Raw genomic sequence first — 20,044 nt, forward strand, 5'->3', positions numbered from 1 at the left:
AAGAGACTCTCTATCATGAAGATCATGGTGCTACTTTAAAGCACAAGTGTGGAAAAGGATAGTAGCATTGTCCCTTCTTTTTCCCCTTTTTTTGGGCCTTTCCTTTTTTGGCCTTTTTTCAGGACAATGATCTAATAATGATGATCATCACACTTCTATTTATTTACAACTCAATGATTACAACTCGATACTAGAACAAAATATGACTCTATATGAATGCCTCCGGTGGTGTACCGGGATGGGCAATGAATCAAGAGTGACATGTATGAAATATTATGCATGGTGGCTTTGCCACTAATATGATGTCAACTACATGATCATGCAAATCAATATGACAATGATGAAGCGTGTCATAATAAACGAAACGGTGGAAAGTTGCATGGCAATACATCTCGGAATGGCTATGGAAATGCCATAATAGGTAGGTATGGTGGCTGTTTTGAGGAAGATATAAGGAGGTTTATGTGTGATAGAGCGTATCATATCATGGGGTTTGGATGCACCGGAGAAGTTTGCACCAACTCTCAAGGTGAGAAAGGGCAATGCTCGGTACCGAATAGGCTAGCAATGATGGAAGATGAGAGTGCGTATAATCCATGGACTCAACACTAGTCATAAAGAACTCACATACTCATTGCAAAAATCTACAAGTCATCAAAAACCAAGCACTACGCGCATGCTCCTAGGGGGATATATTGGTAGGAAAAGTCCATCGCTCGTCCCCGACCGCCACTCATAAGGAGGACAATCAAAGAAACACCTCATGCTTCAAATTTGTCACACAACGTTTACCATACGTGCATGCTACGGGACTTGCAAACTTCAACACAAGTATTTCTCAAATTCACAATTACTCAACTAGCACGACTCTAATATTACCATCTTCATATCTCAAACAATCATCAAGTATCAAACTTCTCATAGTATTCAATGCACTCTATATGAAAGTTTTTATTATACCCATCTTGGATACCCATCAAATTAGGACTAATTTTATAGCCAAAGCAAATTACCATGCTGTTCTAAAATACTCTCAAAATAATATAAGTGAATCATGAGAGATCAATATTTTCTATAAAATAAAACCACCACCGTGCTCTAAAAGATATAAGTGAAGCACTAGAGCAAAATTATCTAGCTCAAAAGATATAAGCGAAGCACATAGAGTATTCTAATAAATTCCGATTCATGTGTGTCTCTCCAAAAGGTGTGTACAGCAAGGATGATTGTGGTAAAATAAAAAGCAACGACTCAAATCATACAAGACGCTCCAATCAAAACACATATCATGTGGTGAATAAAAATATAGCCTCAAGTAAAGTTACTGATAGACGAAGACGAAAGAGGGGATGCCTTCCGGGGCATCCCCAAGCTTAGGCTTTTGGTTGTCCTTGAATTTTACCTTCGGGTGCCTTGGGCATCCCCAAGCTTAGGCTCTTTCCACTCCTTATTCCAAAATGCATCAAATCTTTACCCAAAAACTTGAAAACTTCACGACACAAAACAGAACAAAAATTCTCATGAGCTCCGTTAGTATAAGAAAAAAAAATCACCACATTAAGTTACTGTAATTAACTCATTGTTTATTTATATTGGTGTTAAACCTACTGTATTCCAACTTCTCTATGGTTCATACCCGCCGATACTAGCCATAGATTCATCAAAATAAGCAAACAACACACGAAAAACAGAATCTGTCAAAAACAGAACAGTCTGTAGTAATCTGTATCAAATGCATACTTATGTAACTCCAAAAATTCTGAAATAAATTGGTGGACGTGAGTAATTTATCTATTAATCATCCGCAAAAATAATCAACCTAAAATCACTCTCCAGTAAAAAATGGCAGCTAATCTCGTGAGCGCTAAATTTTCTGTTTTTTTACAGCAAGATCACAAAGACTTCACCCAAGTCTTCCCAAAGGTTCTACTTGGCACAAACACTAACTAAAACATAAAACCACATCTAAAAATAGGCTAGATGAATTATTTATTACTAAACAGGAACAAAAATCAAGAAACAAAAATAAAATTGGGTTGCCTCCCAACAAGCGCTATCGTTTAACGCCCCTAGCTAGGCATTGATAATTTTAATGATGCTCACATGAAAGACAAGAATTGAAGCGCAAAGAGAGCATCATAAAACACATGACAAACACCTCTAAGTCTAACATACTTCCTATGCATAGGCATTTTGTAAGAAAACAAATTTTCAAGGCAAGAAAAAACTAGCATATGCAAGGAAGAAGAAAGGGATGATAGCATTCTCAACATGAAGAGAGGTAATTTAGTAACATGAAAATTTCTACAACCATATGTTCCTCTCTCATAATAATTACATGTAGGATCATAAGAAAATTCAAAAACATAGCTATCACATAAAATATCCTCTTTATGATCCACATGGATGCAAAGTTGACACTCTTCCAAAATAGTGGGATTAACATTAACTAAAGTCATGACCTCTCCAAACCCACTTTTATCAAAAACTTCATAAGATTATCCAAATATGTGGGATCGAAAGTTGACACTCTTCCAAACCCACTTTCAGTATTATTGCAAACATTATTATCAATCTCATATTCATCATGGGGCTTAAATAAATCTTCAAGATTGTAAGAAGAATCACCCCAATCATGATCATTGCAACAAGTAGTGGACATAGCAAAACTAGCATCCCCAAGCTTAGGGTTTTGCATATCATTAAGACAATTGACATTAATAGAATTTATAATATCATTGCAATCATGCTTTTCATTCAAGGAGCTATCGTGAATCACTTCATAAGTTTCTTCTTTCAACTCTTCATCACAATTTTCAGATTCACGAATTTCAAGCAAAACCTCATAAAGATAATCTAGTGCACAAAACTCACTAGCAATTGGTTCATCATAATTGGATCTCTTAAAAAGATTAGCAAGGGGATGAGGATCCATATCAATAGATTTTTAGCAAGCGAAGATGCAAGCACATAGAAGGCACATGGTAACACAAGATCGAACGGAAGAAGGGCGAAAGAAAAGGGAAAATAAAACGGCAAAGGTGAAGTGGGAGAGAGGAAAACGAGAGGCAAATGGCAAATAATGTAATGCGAGGGATAAGAGTTTGTGATGGGTACTTGGTATGTCTTGACTTGTGCGTAGATCTCCCCGGCAACGGCGCCAGAAATCCGCACGTTGGCGGGAGATCAAATCTTGACTTGACTTGGCGTAAACCTCCTCGGCAATGGCGCCAGAAATCCTTCTTGCTACCTCTTGAGCATGCGTTAGTTTTCCCTTGAAGAGGAAAGGGTGATGTAGAAAAATAGCGTAAGTGTTTCCCTCAGTTTTTGAGAACCAAGGTATCAATCCAGTAGGAGGTTACACGCAAGTCGCCTAGTACCTCCACAAACAATCAAGAACCTTGCAACCAATGCAATAAAGGGGTTGTCAATCCCTTCGCGGCCACTTGCAAAAGTAAGATCTGATAAAGATAATAAGATAAATATTTTTGGTATTTTTGTTGTATAGATTGGAAAGTAAAGATTGCAAAATAAACTAAATAGTAAACTAGAATTATAGATCAGAAACTTATATGATGTAAGATAGACCCGGGGGCCATAAGTTTCACTAGTGGCTTCTCTCAAGATAGCATATATTACGGTGGGTGAACAAATTACTGTCGAGCAATTGATAGAAAAGCGCATAGTTATGAGAAGATCGAGGAGAACTTTATATAGAGATCCAAAAAGAGAGAAAAAGCCATCTAACTAATAACTATGGACCCGAAGGTCTGTGGTAAACTACTCAAACATCATCGGAGAGGCTATGGTGTTGATGTAGAAGCCCTCCATGATCGATTCCCTCTCCGGCGGAGCGCCGGAAAAGGCCCCAAGATGGGATATCACGGGTACAGAAGGTTGCGGCGGTGGAAAAGTGGTTTCGTGGCTCCCCAGGATGTTTTCAGGGTATAAGAGTGTATATAGGCGAAAGAAGTAGGTCGGTGGAGCTGCGAGGGGCCCACGAGGGTGGGGGGTGCGCCCACCCCCCTGGGGTACGCCCTCCTGCCTCGTGGCTTCCTCGCGGAGTTCCAGACTTTCATTCAAAGTCTCCTGGGTTGCGTTTGTTCCAAGAAAGATCCTCGCGAAGGTCTCGTTCCGTTTGGATTCCATTTCATATTCCTTTTCTGCGAAACACTGAAATAGGCAAAAAAAACAGCAATTTGCACTGGGCCTTCGGTTAATAGGTTAGTCCCAAAAATAGTATAAAAGAGCATATTAAAGCCCATTAAACATCCAAAACAGATAATATAATAGCATGGAACAATAAAAAATTATAGATACGTTAGAGACGTATCAAGAGGTATTCTATTTCTCAGTCCTAAAGATATGCAAGAGGGAAAGAAATCTATGAAAGAAAAAGGTATTAAAGCTGAAGATGTTAAGAATTTACCACCTATTGAAGAAATACATGGTCTTGATATCCCGACACAGATAGTAGAGGTAAATTCTCTTTATAGATTTGATGAAGGTGATATTCCTTATACTAAATCAGCTAGTCAATGCTTGGATGAATTTGATAACTTTACTGTTAAACATGAAAATTTCAATGCATATGTTAGTAGACAATTGAAACGAAATGCTTATATGCTTGAACACTTGAGCGAATATATGTTTAGAACTATTAATGATCTCAAGATTGTTAGTAAATATGCTTCCATGGTAAAGACTCAAGTAGAATAAGTTCTCAAGGCACACAATGATTTGCTTAATGAGATGATTAATAAAATGAATGATCATGTTGTTAGAGTTGTGACTAGGGGAGGTAGAATGATAATACGTCTCCAACGTATCTATAATTTTCTATTGTTCCATGTTATTATTTTATCTGTTTTGGATGTTTTATATGCATTAATATGCTATTTTATATTATTTTTGGGACTAACCTATTAACCTAGAGCCTAGTGTCAGTTTCTGTTTTTCCTTGTTTTTGAGTTTCGCAAAAAAGGAATACCAAATAGAATCCAAACGGAATAAAACCTTCACGGTGATTTTTCTTGGACCAGAAGACACCCAGGAGACTTGGAGTGCAAGTAAGAAGAGCCACGAGGCGGCCACAAGGGTGGAGGGTGTGCCCAAGGGGGTAGGGCGCGCCCCTACCTTGTGGGCCCCTCGTGATCCCCTGACCTAGATCTTCCTCCTATATATTCACATATATTCCCAAACCTCCAGAAGCATCCACGAAAACACTTTTCCACCGCTTCAACCTTGTGTTCCCGTGAGATCCCATCTAGGGGGCGTTTTCGGCATCCTGTCGGAGGGGGATTCGATCACGGAGGGCTTCTACATCAACTCTATGTCCCTTCCGATGAAGCATGAGTAGTTTACCTCAGACCTACGGGTCCATAGCTAGTAGCTAGATGGCTTCCTCTCTCTCTTTCATTCTCAATACCATGTTCTCCTTGGCGTTCTTGGAGATCTATCTGATGTAATCTTCTTTTGCGGTGTGTTTGTCGAGATCTGATGAATTGTGGATTTATGATCAGCTTATCTATGAATATTATTTGAATCTTCTCTGAATTCTTTTATGCATGATTTGGTATCTTTGTAATTCTCTTCGAACTATCGGTTTGGTTTGGCCAACTAGATTGGTTTTTCTTGCTATGGGAGAAGTGCTTAGCTTTGGGTTCAATCTTGCGGCATCCTTTCCCAGTGACAGTAGGGGGAGCAAGGCACATATTGTATTGTTGCCATCGAGGATAATAATATGGGGTTTAAAACATATTGCTTGAGTTTATTCCTTTGCATCATGTCATCTTACTTAATGCATTACTCTATTCTTCATGAACTTAATACTCTAGATGCAGGAAGGAGTCGGTCGATGTGTGGGGTAATAGTAGTAGATGCAGAATCGTTTAGGTATACTTGACACGGATGTGATGCCTATATTTCATAATCATTGCCTTAGATATCATCATAACTTTGCACTTCTCTATCAATTGCTCGATAGTAATTTGTTCACCCACTGCATTATTTGCTATCTTGAGAGAAGCCACTAGTGAAACCTATGGCCCCCGGGTCTATTTTCCATCATATAAGTTTTCGATCTACTATTTTCCATCATATTAGTTTCCGATCTACTATTTTGTTATCTTTTATTTTCAGATCTATAAACCAAAAAAATACCAAAAAATTTACTTTATTTTGTTTAGTTTCATCTATCTCTATTAGATCTCACTTTTGCAAGTGACAGTGAAGGAATTGATCTCCAGGCGCGCCCAGGTGGGTTGTGCCCACCTCGGTGGCCTCCCGCACCGCCTATTTGCTCTATTAATACCCCAATATTCCAAAAACCCTAGGGGAGTCGACGAAAATCAATTCCAGCCGCTGCAAGTTACAGAACCACCAGATCCAATCTAGACACCGTCACGGAGGGGTTCATCATCCTCATTGGTGCCTCTTCGATGATGTGTGAGTAGTTCATTGTAGACCTACGGGTCTGTAGTTAGTAGCTAGATGGCTTCCTCTCTCTCTTTTGATTCTCAATACAATGGTCTCTCGGAGATCTATTTGATGTAACTCTTTTTGCGGTGTGTTTGTTGGGATCTGATGAACTTTGAGTTTATGATCAGATCTATGTTTTTATCCATGAAAGTTATTTGAGTTCTTTGATCTCTTTTATGCATGATTAGTTATAGCCTCGTATTTCTTCTTCGAATCTTTGGTTTAGTTAGGCCGACTAGACCGATTTTTCTTGCCATGGGAAGAGGTGCTTTGTGATGGGTTCGATCTTACGGTGCTTGATCCCAGTGACAGAAGGGGAAACGTGTTGGGAATCGTAGCATAATTTTAAAATTTTCCTACGCTCACCAAGATGCATCTATGGAGTCTACTAGCAACGAGGGAAGGGAGTGCATCTACATACCGTTGTAGATCGCGAGCGGAAGCGTTCCAATGAACGTGGATGACGGAGTCGTACTCGCCGTGATCCAAATCACCGATGACCGAGTGCCGAACGTACGACACCTCCGCGTTCAACACACGTACGGTGCAGCGACGTCTCCTCCTTTCTTGATCCAGCAAGGGGGGAGGAGAGGTTGATGGAGATCCAACAGCACGACGGCGTGGTGGTGGATGTAGCGGCTCTCCGGCAGGGCTTCGCCGAGCTTCTGCGCGAGAGAGAGAGAGGTGTTGCAGGGGAGGAGGGAGGCGCCAAAGGCTGTAGTGTGCTGCCCTCCCTCCCCCCCTTTATATAGGCCCCCAAGGGGGGTGCGCAGCCCTAGGAGATGGGATCTCCAAGGGGGGGGGCGGCGGCCAAGGGGGGAAGGGGTTGCCTTGCCCCCCAAGGCAAGGGGGAACTCCCCCCCTAGGGTTCCCAACCCTAGGCGCATGGGGGGGAGGCCCAAGGTGGCGCCCCAGCCCATTAGGGGCTGGTTCCCCTCCACTTTCAGCCCACGGGGCCCTCCGGGACAGGTGGCCCCACCCGGTGGACCCCCGGGACCCTTCCGGTGGTCCCGGTACAATACCGATAACCCCCGAAACTTTCCCGGTGGCCAAAACTGGACTTCCTATATATAATTCTTCACCTCCGGACCATTCCGGAACCTCTCGTGACGTCCGGGATCTCATCCGGGACTCCGAACAACTTTCGGGTTTCCGCATACATATATCTCTACAACCCTAGCGTCACCGGACCTTAAGTGTGTAGACCCTACGGGTTCGGGAGACATGCAGACATGACCGAGACGCCTCTCCGGTCAATAACCAACAGCGGGATCTGGATACCCATGTTGGCTCCCACATGTTCCACGATGATATCATCGGGTGAACCACGGTGTCGAGGATTCAATCAATCCGTATGCAATTCCCTTTGTCAATCGGTATGTTACTTGCCCGAGATTCGATCGTCGGTATCCCAATACCTTGTTCAATCTCGTTACCGGCAAGTCTCTTTACTCGTACCGCAATGCATGATCCCGTGACTAACGCCTTAGTCACATTGAGCTCATTATGATGATGCATTACCGAGTGGGCCCAGAGATACCTCTCCGTTTACACGGAGTGACAAATCCCAGTCTCGATCCGTGCCAACCCAACAGACACTTTCGGAGATACCCGTAATGCACCTTTATAGTCACCCAGTTACGTTGTGACGTTTGGCACACCCAAAGCACTCCTACGGTATCCGGGAGTTGCACGATCTCATGGTCTAAGGAAAAGATACTTGACATTGGAAAAGCTCTAGCAAACGAAACTACACGATCTTTTATGCTATGCTTAAGTTGGGTCTTGTCCATCACATCATTCTCCTAATGATGTGATCCCGTTATCAATGACATCCTATGTCCATAGTCAGGAAACCATGACTATCTGTTGATCAACGAGCTAGTCAACTAGAGGCTTACTAGGGACAGGTTGTGGTCTATGTATTCACACATGTATTACGATTTCCGGACAATACAATTATAGCATGAATAATAGACTATTATCATGAACACAGAAATATAATAATAACCATTTATTATTGCCTCTAGGGCATATTTCCAACAGTCTCCCACTTGCACTAGAGTCAATAATCTAGTTACATTGTGATGAATCGAACACCCATTGCGTCCTGGTGTTGATCATGTTTTGCCCTAGGGAGAGGTTTAGTCAACGGATCTGCTACATTCAGGTCCGTGTGTACTTTACAAATATCTATGTCTCCATTTTGAACACTTTCACGAATGGAGTTGAAGCGACGCTTGATATGCCTGGTCTTCCTGTGAAACCTGGGCTCCTTCGCAAGGGCAATAGCTCCAGTGTTGTCACAGAAGAGAGTCATCGGGCCCGACGCATTGGGAATCACCCCTAGGTCGGTAATGAACTCCTTCATCCAGACTGCTTCCTGTGCTGCCTCCGAGGCTGCCATGTATTCCGCTTCACATGTAGATCCCGCCACGACGCTTTGCTTGCAACTGCACCAGCTTACTGCTCCTCTATTCAAAATATACACGTATCCGGTCTGTGACTTCGAGTCATCCGGATCTGTGTCGAAGCTAGCGTCGACGTAACCCTTTACGACGAGCTCTTCGTCACCTCCATAAACGAGAAACATATCCTTAGTCCTCTTCAGGTACTTCAGGATATTCTTGACCGCTGTCCAGTGTTCCTTGCCGGGATTACTTTGGTACCTTCCTACCAAACTTACGGCAAGGTTTACATCAGGTCTGGTACACAGCATGGCATACATAATAGACCCTATGGCCGAGGCATAGGGGATGACACTCATCTCTTCTATATCTTCTGCCGTGGTCGGGCATTGAGCCGTGCTCAATTGCACACCTTGCAATACAGGCAAGAACCCCTTCTTGGACTGATCCATACTGAACTTCTTCAATATCTTGTCAAGGTATGTACTCTGTGAAAGACCAATGAGGCGTCTTGATCTATCTCTATAGATCTTGATGCCTAATATGTAAGCAGCTTCTCCAAGGTCCTTCATTGAAAAACACTTATTCAAATAGGCCTTTATACTTTCCAAGAATTCTATATCATTTCCCATCAATAATATGTCATCCACATATAATATGAGAAATGCTACAGAGCTCCCACTCACTTTCTTGTAAACACAGGCTTCTCCATAAGTCTGTGTAAACCCAAACGCTTTGATCATCTCATCAAAGCGAATGTTCCAACTCCGAGATGCTTGCACCAGCCCATAGATTGAGCGCTGGAGCTTGCATACTTTGTTAGCATTCTTAGGATCGACAAAACCTTCCGGCTGCATCATATACAACTCTTCCTTAAGGAAGCCGTTAAGGAATGCCGTTTTGACGTCCATCTGCCATATCTCATAATCATAGTATGCGGCAATTGCTAACATGATTCGGACGGACTTCAGCTTCGCTACGGGTGAGAAAGTCTCATCGTAGTCAACCCCTTGAACTTGTCGATAACCCTTAGCGACAAGTCGAGCTTTGTAGATGGTCACATTACCATCTGCGTCCGTCTTCTTCTTAAAGATCCATTTGTTTTCTATGGCTCGCCGCTCATCGGGCAAGTCAGTCAAAGTCCATACTTTGTTTTCATACATGGATTCTATCTCGGATTTCATGGCTTCTAGCCATTTGTCGGAATCCGGGCCCGCCATCGCTTCTTCATAGTTCGAAGGTTCACCGTTGTCTAACAACATGATTTCCAGGACAGGGTTGCCGTACCACTCTGGTGCGGAACGTGTCCTTGTGGACCTACGAAGTTCAGTAACTTGATCTGAAGCTTCATGATCATCATCATTAACTTCCTCCCCAGTCGGTGTAGGCACCACAGGAACATTTTCCCGCGCTGCGCTACTTTCCGGTTCGGAAGGGGTGACTATCACCTCATCAAGTTCCACTTTCCTCCCACTCAATTCTTTCGAGAGAAACTCCTTCTCTAGAAAGGACCCGTTCTTGGCAACGAAGATCTTGCCTTCGGATCTGAGGTAGAAGGTATACCCAATAGTTTCCTTAGGGTATCCTATGAAGACGCATTTTTCCGATTTGGGTTCGAGCTTTTCAGGTTGAAGTTTCTTGACATAAGCATCGCATCCCCAAACTTTTAGAAACGACAGCTTAGGTTTCTTCCCAAACCATAATTCATACGGTGTCGTCTCAACGGATTTAGACGGTGCCCTATTTAAAGTGAATGCGGCAGTCTCTAAAGCATAACCCCAAAATGAGAGCGGTAAATCGGTAAGAGACATCATAGATCGCACCATATCCAATAGAGTGCGATTACGACGTTCGGACACACCATTTCTCTGAGGTGTTCCAGGCGGCGTGAGTTGTGAAACTATTCCACATTTCCTTAAGTGTGTACCAAATTCGTGACTTAAATATTCTCCACCACGATCTGATCGTAAGAATTTTATTTTCCTGTCACGTTGATTCTCGACTTCACTCTGAAATTCCTTGAACTTTTCAAAGGTTTCAGACTTGTGTTTCATTAGGTAGACATACCCATATCTACTTAAATCATCAGTGAGAGTGAGAACATAACGATATCCTCCGCGAGCCTCAACACTCATTGGACCGCACACATCGGTATGTATGATTTCCAATAAGTTGGTTGCTCGCTCCATTGTTCCGGAGAACGGAGTCTTGGTCATCTTACCCATGAGGCATGGTTCGCACGTGTCAAATGATTCGTAATCAAGAGACTCCAAAAGTCCATCTGCATGGAGCTTCTTCATGCGCTTGACACCAATGTGACCAAGGCGGCAGTGCCACAAGTATGTGGGACTATCGTTATCAACTTTACATCTTTTGGTATTCACACTATGAACATGTGTAGCATCACGTTCGAGATTCATCAAAAATAAACCATTGACCAGCGGGGCATGACCATAAAACATATCTCTCAAATAAATAGAACAACCATTATTCTCAGATTTAAATGAGTAGCCATCTCGAATTAAACGAGATCCAGATACAATGTTCATGCTCAAAGCTGGCACTAAATAACAATTATTGAGGTTTATAACTAATCCCGTGGGTAGATGCAGAGGTAGCGTGCCGACGGCGATCACATCGACCTTGGAACCATTCCCGACGCGCATCGTCACCTCGTCTTTTGCCAGTCTCCGTTTATTCCGTAGTTCCTGATTTGAGTTACAAATATGAGCAACCGCACCGGTATCAAATACCCAGGAGCTACTACGAGTACTGGTAAGGTACACATCAATTACTTGTATATCACATATACCTTGGGTGTTGCCGGCCTTCTTCTTGTCCGCTAAATATTTGGGGCAGTTCCGCTTCCAGTGACCACTTCCCTTGCAATAAAAGCACTCAGTCTCGGGCTTGGGTCCATTCTTTGACTTCTTCCCGGTAACTGGCTTACCGGGCGCGGCAACTCCCTTGCCGTCCTTCTTGAAGTTCTTCTTACCCTTGCCCTTCTTGAACTTAGTGGTTTTATTCACCATCAACACTTGATGTTCTTTTCTGATCTCTACCTCAGCTGATTTCAGCATTGAATACACCTCGGGAATGGTCTTTTCCATCCCCTGCATATTGTAGTTCATCACAAAGCTCTTGTAGCTTGGTGGAAGCGACTGGAGGATTCTGTCAATGACCGCGTCATCCGGGAGATTAACTCCCAGCTGAGACAAGCGGTTGTGCAACCCAGACATTCTGAGTATGTGCTCACTAACAGAACTGTTCTCCTCCATTTTACAGCTGAAGAACTTGTCGGAGACATCATATCTCTCGACCCGGGCATGAGCTTGAAAAACCAGTTTCAGCTCCTCGAACATCTCATATGCTCCATGTTTCTCAAAACGCTTTTGGAGACCCGGTTCTAAGCTGTAAAGCATGCCGCACTGAACGAGGGAGTAATCATCAGCACGCTGCTGCCAAGCGTTCATAACGTCTTGGTTCTCAGGGATTGGTGCTTCACCTAGCGGTGCTTCTAAGACATAATCTTTCTTGGCTGCTATGAGGATGATCCTCAGGTTCCGGACCCAGTCCGTATAGTTGCTGCCATCATCTTTCAGCTTGGTTTTCTCTAGGAACGCGTTGAAATTGAGGACAACGTGGGCCATTTGATCTACAATACATAGTGTAAAGATTTTAGACTAAGTTCATGATAATTAAGTTCATATAATCAAATTATTTAATGAACTCCCACTCAGATAGACATCCCTCTAGTCATCTAAGTGAAACATGATCCGAACTCAACTAGGCCGTGTCCGATCATCACGTGAGACGGACTAGTCAAGATCGGTGAACATCTCCATGTTGATCGTATCTTCTATACGACTCATGCTCGACCTTTCGGTCCTCCGTGTTCCGAGGCCATGTCTGTACATGCTAGGCTCGTCAAGTCAACCTAAGTGTATTGCGTGTGTTCCGAGGCCATGTCTGTACATGCTAGGCTCGTCAACACCCGTTGTATTCGAACGTAAGAATCTATCACACCCGATCATCACGTGGTGCTTCGAAACGACGAACCTTCGCAACGGTGCACAGTTAGGGTGAACACTTTCTTGAAATTATTATAAGGGATCATCCTACTTGCTACCGTCGTTCTAAGCAAATAAGATGCAAAAACATGATAAACATCACATGCAATCAAATAGTGACATGATATGGCCAATATCATCATGCTCCTTTGATCTCCATCTTCGGGGCACCATGATCATCTTCGTCACCGGCATGACACCATGATCTCCATCATCATGATCTCCATCATTGTGTCTTCATGAAGTTGTCACGCCAACGATTACTTCTACTTCTATGGCTAACCGTTTAGCAACAAAGTAAAGTAAATTACATGGCGTTATTCAATGACACGCAGGTCATGCAAAATAATAAAGACAACTCCTATGGCTCCTGCCGGTTGTCATACTCATCGACATGCAAGTCGTGATTCCTATTACAAGAATATGATCAATCTCATACATCACATATATCATTCATCACATCTTCTGGCCATATCATATCACATATATCACTTGCTGCAAAAACAAGTTAGACGTCCTCTAATTGTTGTTGCAAGTTTTTACGTGGTTTGTAGGTTTCTAGCAAGAACGATTTCTTACCTACGTATGACCACAACGTGATTTGCCAATTTCTATTTACCCTTCATAAGGACCCTTTTCATCGAATCCGTTCCGACTAAAGTAGGAGAGACAGACACCCGCTAGCCACCTTATGCAACTAGTGCATGTCAGTCGGTGGAACCTGTCTCACGTAAGCGTACGTGTAAGGTCGGTCCGGGCCGCTTCATCCTACAATGCCGCCGAAACAAGAAACGACTAGTAGCGGCAAGAAGAATTGGCAACATCAACGCCCACAACTTCTTTGTGTTCTACTCGTGCATAGTAACTACGCATAGGCCTGGCTCATGATGCCACTGTTGGGAATCGTAGCATAATTTTAAAATTTTCCTACGCTCACCAAGATGCATCTATGGAGTCTACTAGCAACGAGGGAAGGGAGTGCATCTACATACCGTTGTAGATCGCGAGCGGAAGCGTTCCAATGAACGTGGATGACGGAGTCGTACTCGCCGTGATCCAAATCACCGATGACCGAGTGCCGAACGTACGGCACCTCCGCGTTCAACACACGTACGGTGCAGCGACGTCTCCTCCTTTCTTGATCCAGCAAGGGGGGAGGAGAGGTTGATGGAGATCCAACAGCACGACGGCGTGGTGGTGGATGTAGCGGCTCTCCGGCAGGGCTTCGCCGAGCTTCTGCGCGAGAGAGAGAGGTGTTGCAGGGGAGGAGGGAGGCGCCAAAGGCTGTAGTGTGCTGCCCTCCCTCCCCCCCTTTATATAGGCCCCCAAGGGGGGTGCGCAGCCCTAGGAGATGGGATCTCCAAGGGGGGGCGGCGGCCAAGGGGGGAAGGGGTTGCCTTGCCCCCCAAGGCAAGGGGGAACTCCCCCCCTAGGGTTCCCAACCCTAGGCGCATGGGGGGAGGCCCAAGGTGGCGCCCCAGCCCATTAGGGGCTGGTTCCCCTCCACTTTCAGCCCACGGGGCCCTCCGGGACAGGTGGCCCCACCCGGTGGACCCCCGGGACCCTTCCGGTGGTCCCGGTACAATACCGATAACCCCCGAAACTTTCCCGGTGGCCAAAACTGGACTTCCTATATATAATTCTTCACCTCCGGACCATTCCGGAACCTCTCGTGACGTCCGGGATCTCATCCGGGACTCCGAACAACTTTCGGGTTTCCGCATACATATATCTCTACAACCCTAGCGTCACCGGACCTTAAGTGTGTAGACCCTACGGGTTCGGGAGACATGCAGACATGACCGAGACGCCTCTCCGGTCAATAACCAACAGCGGGATCTGGATACCCATGTTGGCTCCCACATGTTCCACGATGATATCATCGGGTGAACCACGGTGTCGAGGATTCAATCAATCCGTATGCAATTCCCTTTGTCAATCGGTATGTTACTTGCCCGAGATTCGATCGTCGGTATCCCAATACCTTGTTCAATCTCGTTACCGGCAAGTCTCTTTACTCGTACCGCAATGCATGATCCCGTGACTAACGCCTTAGTCACATTGAGCTCATTATGATGATGCATTACCGAGTGGGCCCAGAGATACCTCTCCGTTTACACGGAGTGACAAATCCCAGTCTCGATCCGTGCCAACCCAACAGACACTTTCGGAGATACCCGTAATGCACCTTTATAGTCACCCAGTTACGTTGTGACGTTTGGCACACCCAAAGCACTCCTACGGTATCCGGGAGTTGCACGATCTCATGGTCTAAGGAAAAGATACTTGACATTGGAAAAGCTCTAGCAAACGAAACTACACGATCTTTTATGCTATGCTTAGGTTGGGTCTTGTCCATCACATCATTCTCCTAATGATGTGATCCCGTTATCAGTGACATCCTATGTCCATAGTCAGGAAACCATGACTATCTGTTGATCAACGAGCTAGTCAACTAGAGGCTTACTAGGGACAGGTTGTGGTCTATGTATTCACACATGTATTACGATTTCCGGACAATACAATTATAGCATGAATAATAGACTATTATCATGAACACAGAAATATAATAATAACCCTTTATTATTGCCTCTAGGGCATATTTCCAACAAAACGACACGTATGTATCGTTGCCATTAAGGATTACAAGATGTGGTATATTTCTACATAAATAGATCTTCTCTGCATCATGTCATCGTTCTTATTGCATTACTCCGTTTCTCCAAGAACTTAATACACTAGATGCATGGTGGATAGCGGTCGATGTGTGGAGTAATAGTAGTAGATGCAGGCAGGAGTCGGTCTACTAATCTTGGACGTGATTCCTCTATAATGATTATTGCCTGGATATCGTCGTGAGTATTTGAAGTTCTATCAATTGCCCAACAGTAATTTGTTTACCCGATGTGCTATTTTTCTTGAGAGAAGGCACTAGTGAAGTCTACGGCCCCCGGGTCTCTTGTTTATTATATTTGCCTTTGCGATCTATTTTATTTGCTTTTATTTTCAGATCTATTAATCCGAAAATACAAAAATACTTTGCTGCAATTTTTATTTATTTATTTTATCTCGCGTTCCCGCGAGATATATTTATCCAATCTACTACAATTTTACCTATCTTTTTACCCGTGAGGGATTGACAACCCCTCTCTTACGTCGGGTTGCAAGTATTTGTTCTTTGTGTGCAGGAGCTGTTTACGTGGTGTTACGTGGTTCTACTACTGGTTCATTAACCTTGGTCTCATCACTGAGGGAAATACTTGCCGTAGCTGTGCTGCATCATCCATTCCTCTTTGGGGAAGTACCTACGTAGGTCAAGCCGCATCAAAAGGAATTTCGAGCGCCGTTGCCGGGGAGAAATCATCAACATCTACCAGGTTCCTAATCACAAATCTCATCTCCTTGCAATTTACATTATTTGCCATTTGCCTCTCGTTTTCCTCTCCCCACTTCATAAAAAATTTGCCGTTTTATTCCCCCTCTTTATTGTTCGCGTTTCTCGTTGGTTTTTTGTTTGCTAGATTCGTCACCATGAGTGACTTTGGTATCACTACAAAAAAAGACACATCCGTGACATTTTGGGCTGAACGAAAAAATTTTGTCATGCTTATGACTCTTCTATGACGATAATTGTGACAAAACGCGGTATCATCATAGATGTGGCGGGCTCCTAGTTCTATGACAAAAAATCATGACAGAAAATGGGCTTTTCATCCTGGGCGGGCTGGAGACGCAGCTGCATGACATTCTTTGGGCCGTCCATGACGAAAAAACCGTGGTAGAAGCGAGGGCGAGGAAAATACCGGGGAGTTCCCAGTTACGGTGGGTGGTCGGGGCCGAGCGATGCGTGTTTCTCTCGTAGACTTACGCGCGTGTGCGAGGCGTTGCGCTCTAACTGAACCAGTGCAAGCGTTGGTCTCTAACTGAACCTAAGCGATTGCACTGCAGGCTACGCGTTACTGAACCTGAGCGATCGATCAATGGCTGTTAACTGAACCCGATCGAGCGATTCCTTCGCTACTGCTGCTAACTGAAGCTGATCGAACCTGCTGCCTCTTGATGAACAGTGAGCGTTGTTGGGGGGTTTGGATGAACAGTTCCCGGTGGGGGGTGGGATGAACAGGACCCCGTGGTGGTAGAGGCCGTTGCCGCTGGATGAACAGGACCCCGATCGATCGAGCCGGTTGGGGGGTGGATGAACAGGACCCCGTGGAGGGCTGGTTGAACAGGACCCCGTGGAGAGGGTTGGTTGAACAGTAGCTGGTGGAGGAGCACGCGGTGGAGGCTGGATGAACAAGAGCCCGTGGATGAACAGTCGCAGGTGGAGGATGGAGGAGGTCGACGGTGGATGAACAGTAGCCCGTGGAGGCTGGAGAGGGTCGATGGTGGAGATGAACAGTATCCCGTGGAGTCCCATTTTGCGGTACGCCACACCCCTGTTGATGAACAGGACCCCCGTTTCGACCGTAGCGCTCCAACACAAGTCCGTTTGCTCCGTTTTGCGGTATGCCACACCCCTCCCGATCAATAGGACCCCGTTTCGACCGTAGGAGGTCCGTTTCCTCCGTGCGGTACGCCAGACCCCTCCCAATGAACAGGATCCCATTTCAACCGTGGCCAATCGAACACAAGGCCGTTTCCTCCGTTCTGCGGTATGCCAGGCCTCGTTTCCATCGGCTGTTCCGTCCAAGCCGGTTAGCTCCCGATGAACACGATGACGATGCAGTTTCTCCATTCCGACCCAGCCATGTACGCGAGCCTGGCCGTACGTATGCGCGAGTAGGCGTTCGAGACCCCGCCCGTATGTACGTACGTGGCCGTATTTACTTTCTTGCACCCTGGTTGTACGTATGTGTATATGCTACGTGCGCGCCTCTACTACGACACGTGCCCTTCCTTACATGGCCACGGTTCATCGCTGCAGCCTGCAGACAAACCGATCGTATGTACGTACACGTTCGCGACCAGAATGACAACGCTACGTATGCTTCGACCAGGTGGGTCCCGGCTGTTAGGCACTTCCTTGTGTGCGAAGATGTAGCTGGTGGGTCCCGACAGTTAGGGGGAGACGTTTTTTTGTGAAATACGGTGGCCCGTCCGGTGGGTCCCTACTGTCAGGTGGAGGAATCATTATTTTCTGCGTAATAAGGAGGCACTTCCTTGCTGCGGCTGTGGACCCAGCTGTCAGCCTCTTCACGTACAGTACTCTTCTGATGGAAGTCGTTCCTTGACCACGTTGACCACGCCGCACCGAGAGCACCAGGGTAGTGGACGACGGCGAGGCCTAGGAAGGGGACGCGCGGAGCCGGGGAAGACGCGGCAGTGGATGCCCACGCGGAGAGGAGTACGAGAGTTCAGAGGTTCGGCTGCAGTGTAAGGCTGCCGCTGCCGCAGTATAACAGGGGTGTGGGTGAGTAGAGGGATGGCCTGGCCAGCGGCGGCAGTAGTAGGGGCGGTGAGGCCGCCACAGCAGCACATCCGTCCACGGGAGGCAGGAGCAGGCGGCACGACCGGTGCTGGTTTGGGCGAGTATAACAAGAAGACCAGAGGTTGAAGAAGCACTACGGCCGTTGGATGAACATCGTACGGTCACTGGAGCTAAAATCGTTCATATTGACTAAGTTGACAAAGCCCTCCGTCCCCGTCAACTTAGTAGGCCCACAAGTCAGCCTCCCACTACGGTGGGTCCCAGCTAGCAGGGGGAGTATTCATTTTTTTGTGCGTAATAAGGAGGCACTTCCTTGCGTGCGAAGATATAGCTGGCGGGTCCGAGCTGACAGCGGGGGGAACATTTTTTCATGAAATACAGAGGCCCTTCCGGTGAGTCCCAGCTGTCAGGTGGAGGAATCATTATTTTGCATGTAATAAGGAGGCATTTCCTTGTGTGGGCCCCTACTGTCAGCCTCTTCCGATGGCTGTTGTTTGTTGACCATGTTGACCTCGCCGCGCCAAGAGCACAAACGCGGTGGACGAGGGCGAGGCCCAGGAAGGGAATGACCCAGAGCTGGCGAAGCCACCGCAGCAGATGCCCACGCTGAAGGGAGTACAAGCGCTGACTGGTCGGCTGTGGGGTGAGGCTGACGTCGCCAAAAAATAACAGGATGTGCGGGTGGGTAGAGGGAAGGCCTGGCGGCAGCACAACCAGCCACGAGAGGAGGGAGCAGGCAGTCCCTTCGGCGCTGGTTTGGGCGGCTAGAGCAGGAAGATCAGAGATTGAAGAAGCACGGCGGCCATTGGATGGACATCCAACAGTCACTGCTCTGTGTTGACTAAGTTGACAAAGCCTTGCGTACGCGTCAAAAAAAATTTAGGACAGCGTCATCGTCAACCCAATAGGCCCAGAAGTCAGCCTTCAAATCTGTGGAAAACAACATACAACCATTAGCCGTTATTTTCAATAATTTACAGCCCATTTGCTAATTCTTAAGGATATTCGAAGCTCATATTCTTTTTACTAGCATTACAGACCATATATTCTGGGCACTGCTAAAAAATTCAACGAAATTTTGCATATTTCGGTGGGGTACGAACTCTTTTAATCATGAAATTTCGAGTCACGTTAAAAATAATTTTTTAAAAATTATATCAAAATAAAATTCAAAAAACAATTCTCCGCAAAAAAATGAATGAAATTTAAAATCTTAACTAGCAAGATGCCCGTGCGTTGCACGGAACTTGAAGATGCATTTGTATGAGTAGTTTATCTTGTGGGAGAAAAGACGATATTTTAATGTAATTGCCAGTTGGCTTTGGTTTTTATAAGAGTAGAGAGTAGAGAAATTCAGAAAAAAATGATATTTTAATGTAATTGCCGGTTGGCTTTGGTTTAAAAATTTACAGCCCATTTCTTACAACTTATTGTGGCACCCCGGCTTAGAGAAACCGGAACGCCCCGTATTCCAGCCCAGAGATCGAGGAGAAGTCTTCTGGAATACGGCACTGCTTAGCATACAACAAATCAGCTCTTTATTACAGTCTATATGGGTACAAGGGGATTACATCGGCACGGCGACACTACGCATGGCACGGTTGCTCTATGCAAGTAGCAGAATAACACGATGCAGCAGCAAAACTTCTAGCAGCGGA

The sequence above is a fragment of the Triticum aestivum genome, chromosome 2D (assembly GCF_018294505.1).
Source record: "Triticum aestivum cultivar Chinese Spring chromosome 2D, IWGSC CS RefSeq v2.1, whole genome shotgun sequence".
Lineage (NCBI taxonomy): Eukaryota > Viridiplantae > Streptophyta > Magnoliopsida > Poales > Poaceae > Triticum > Triticum aestivum.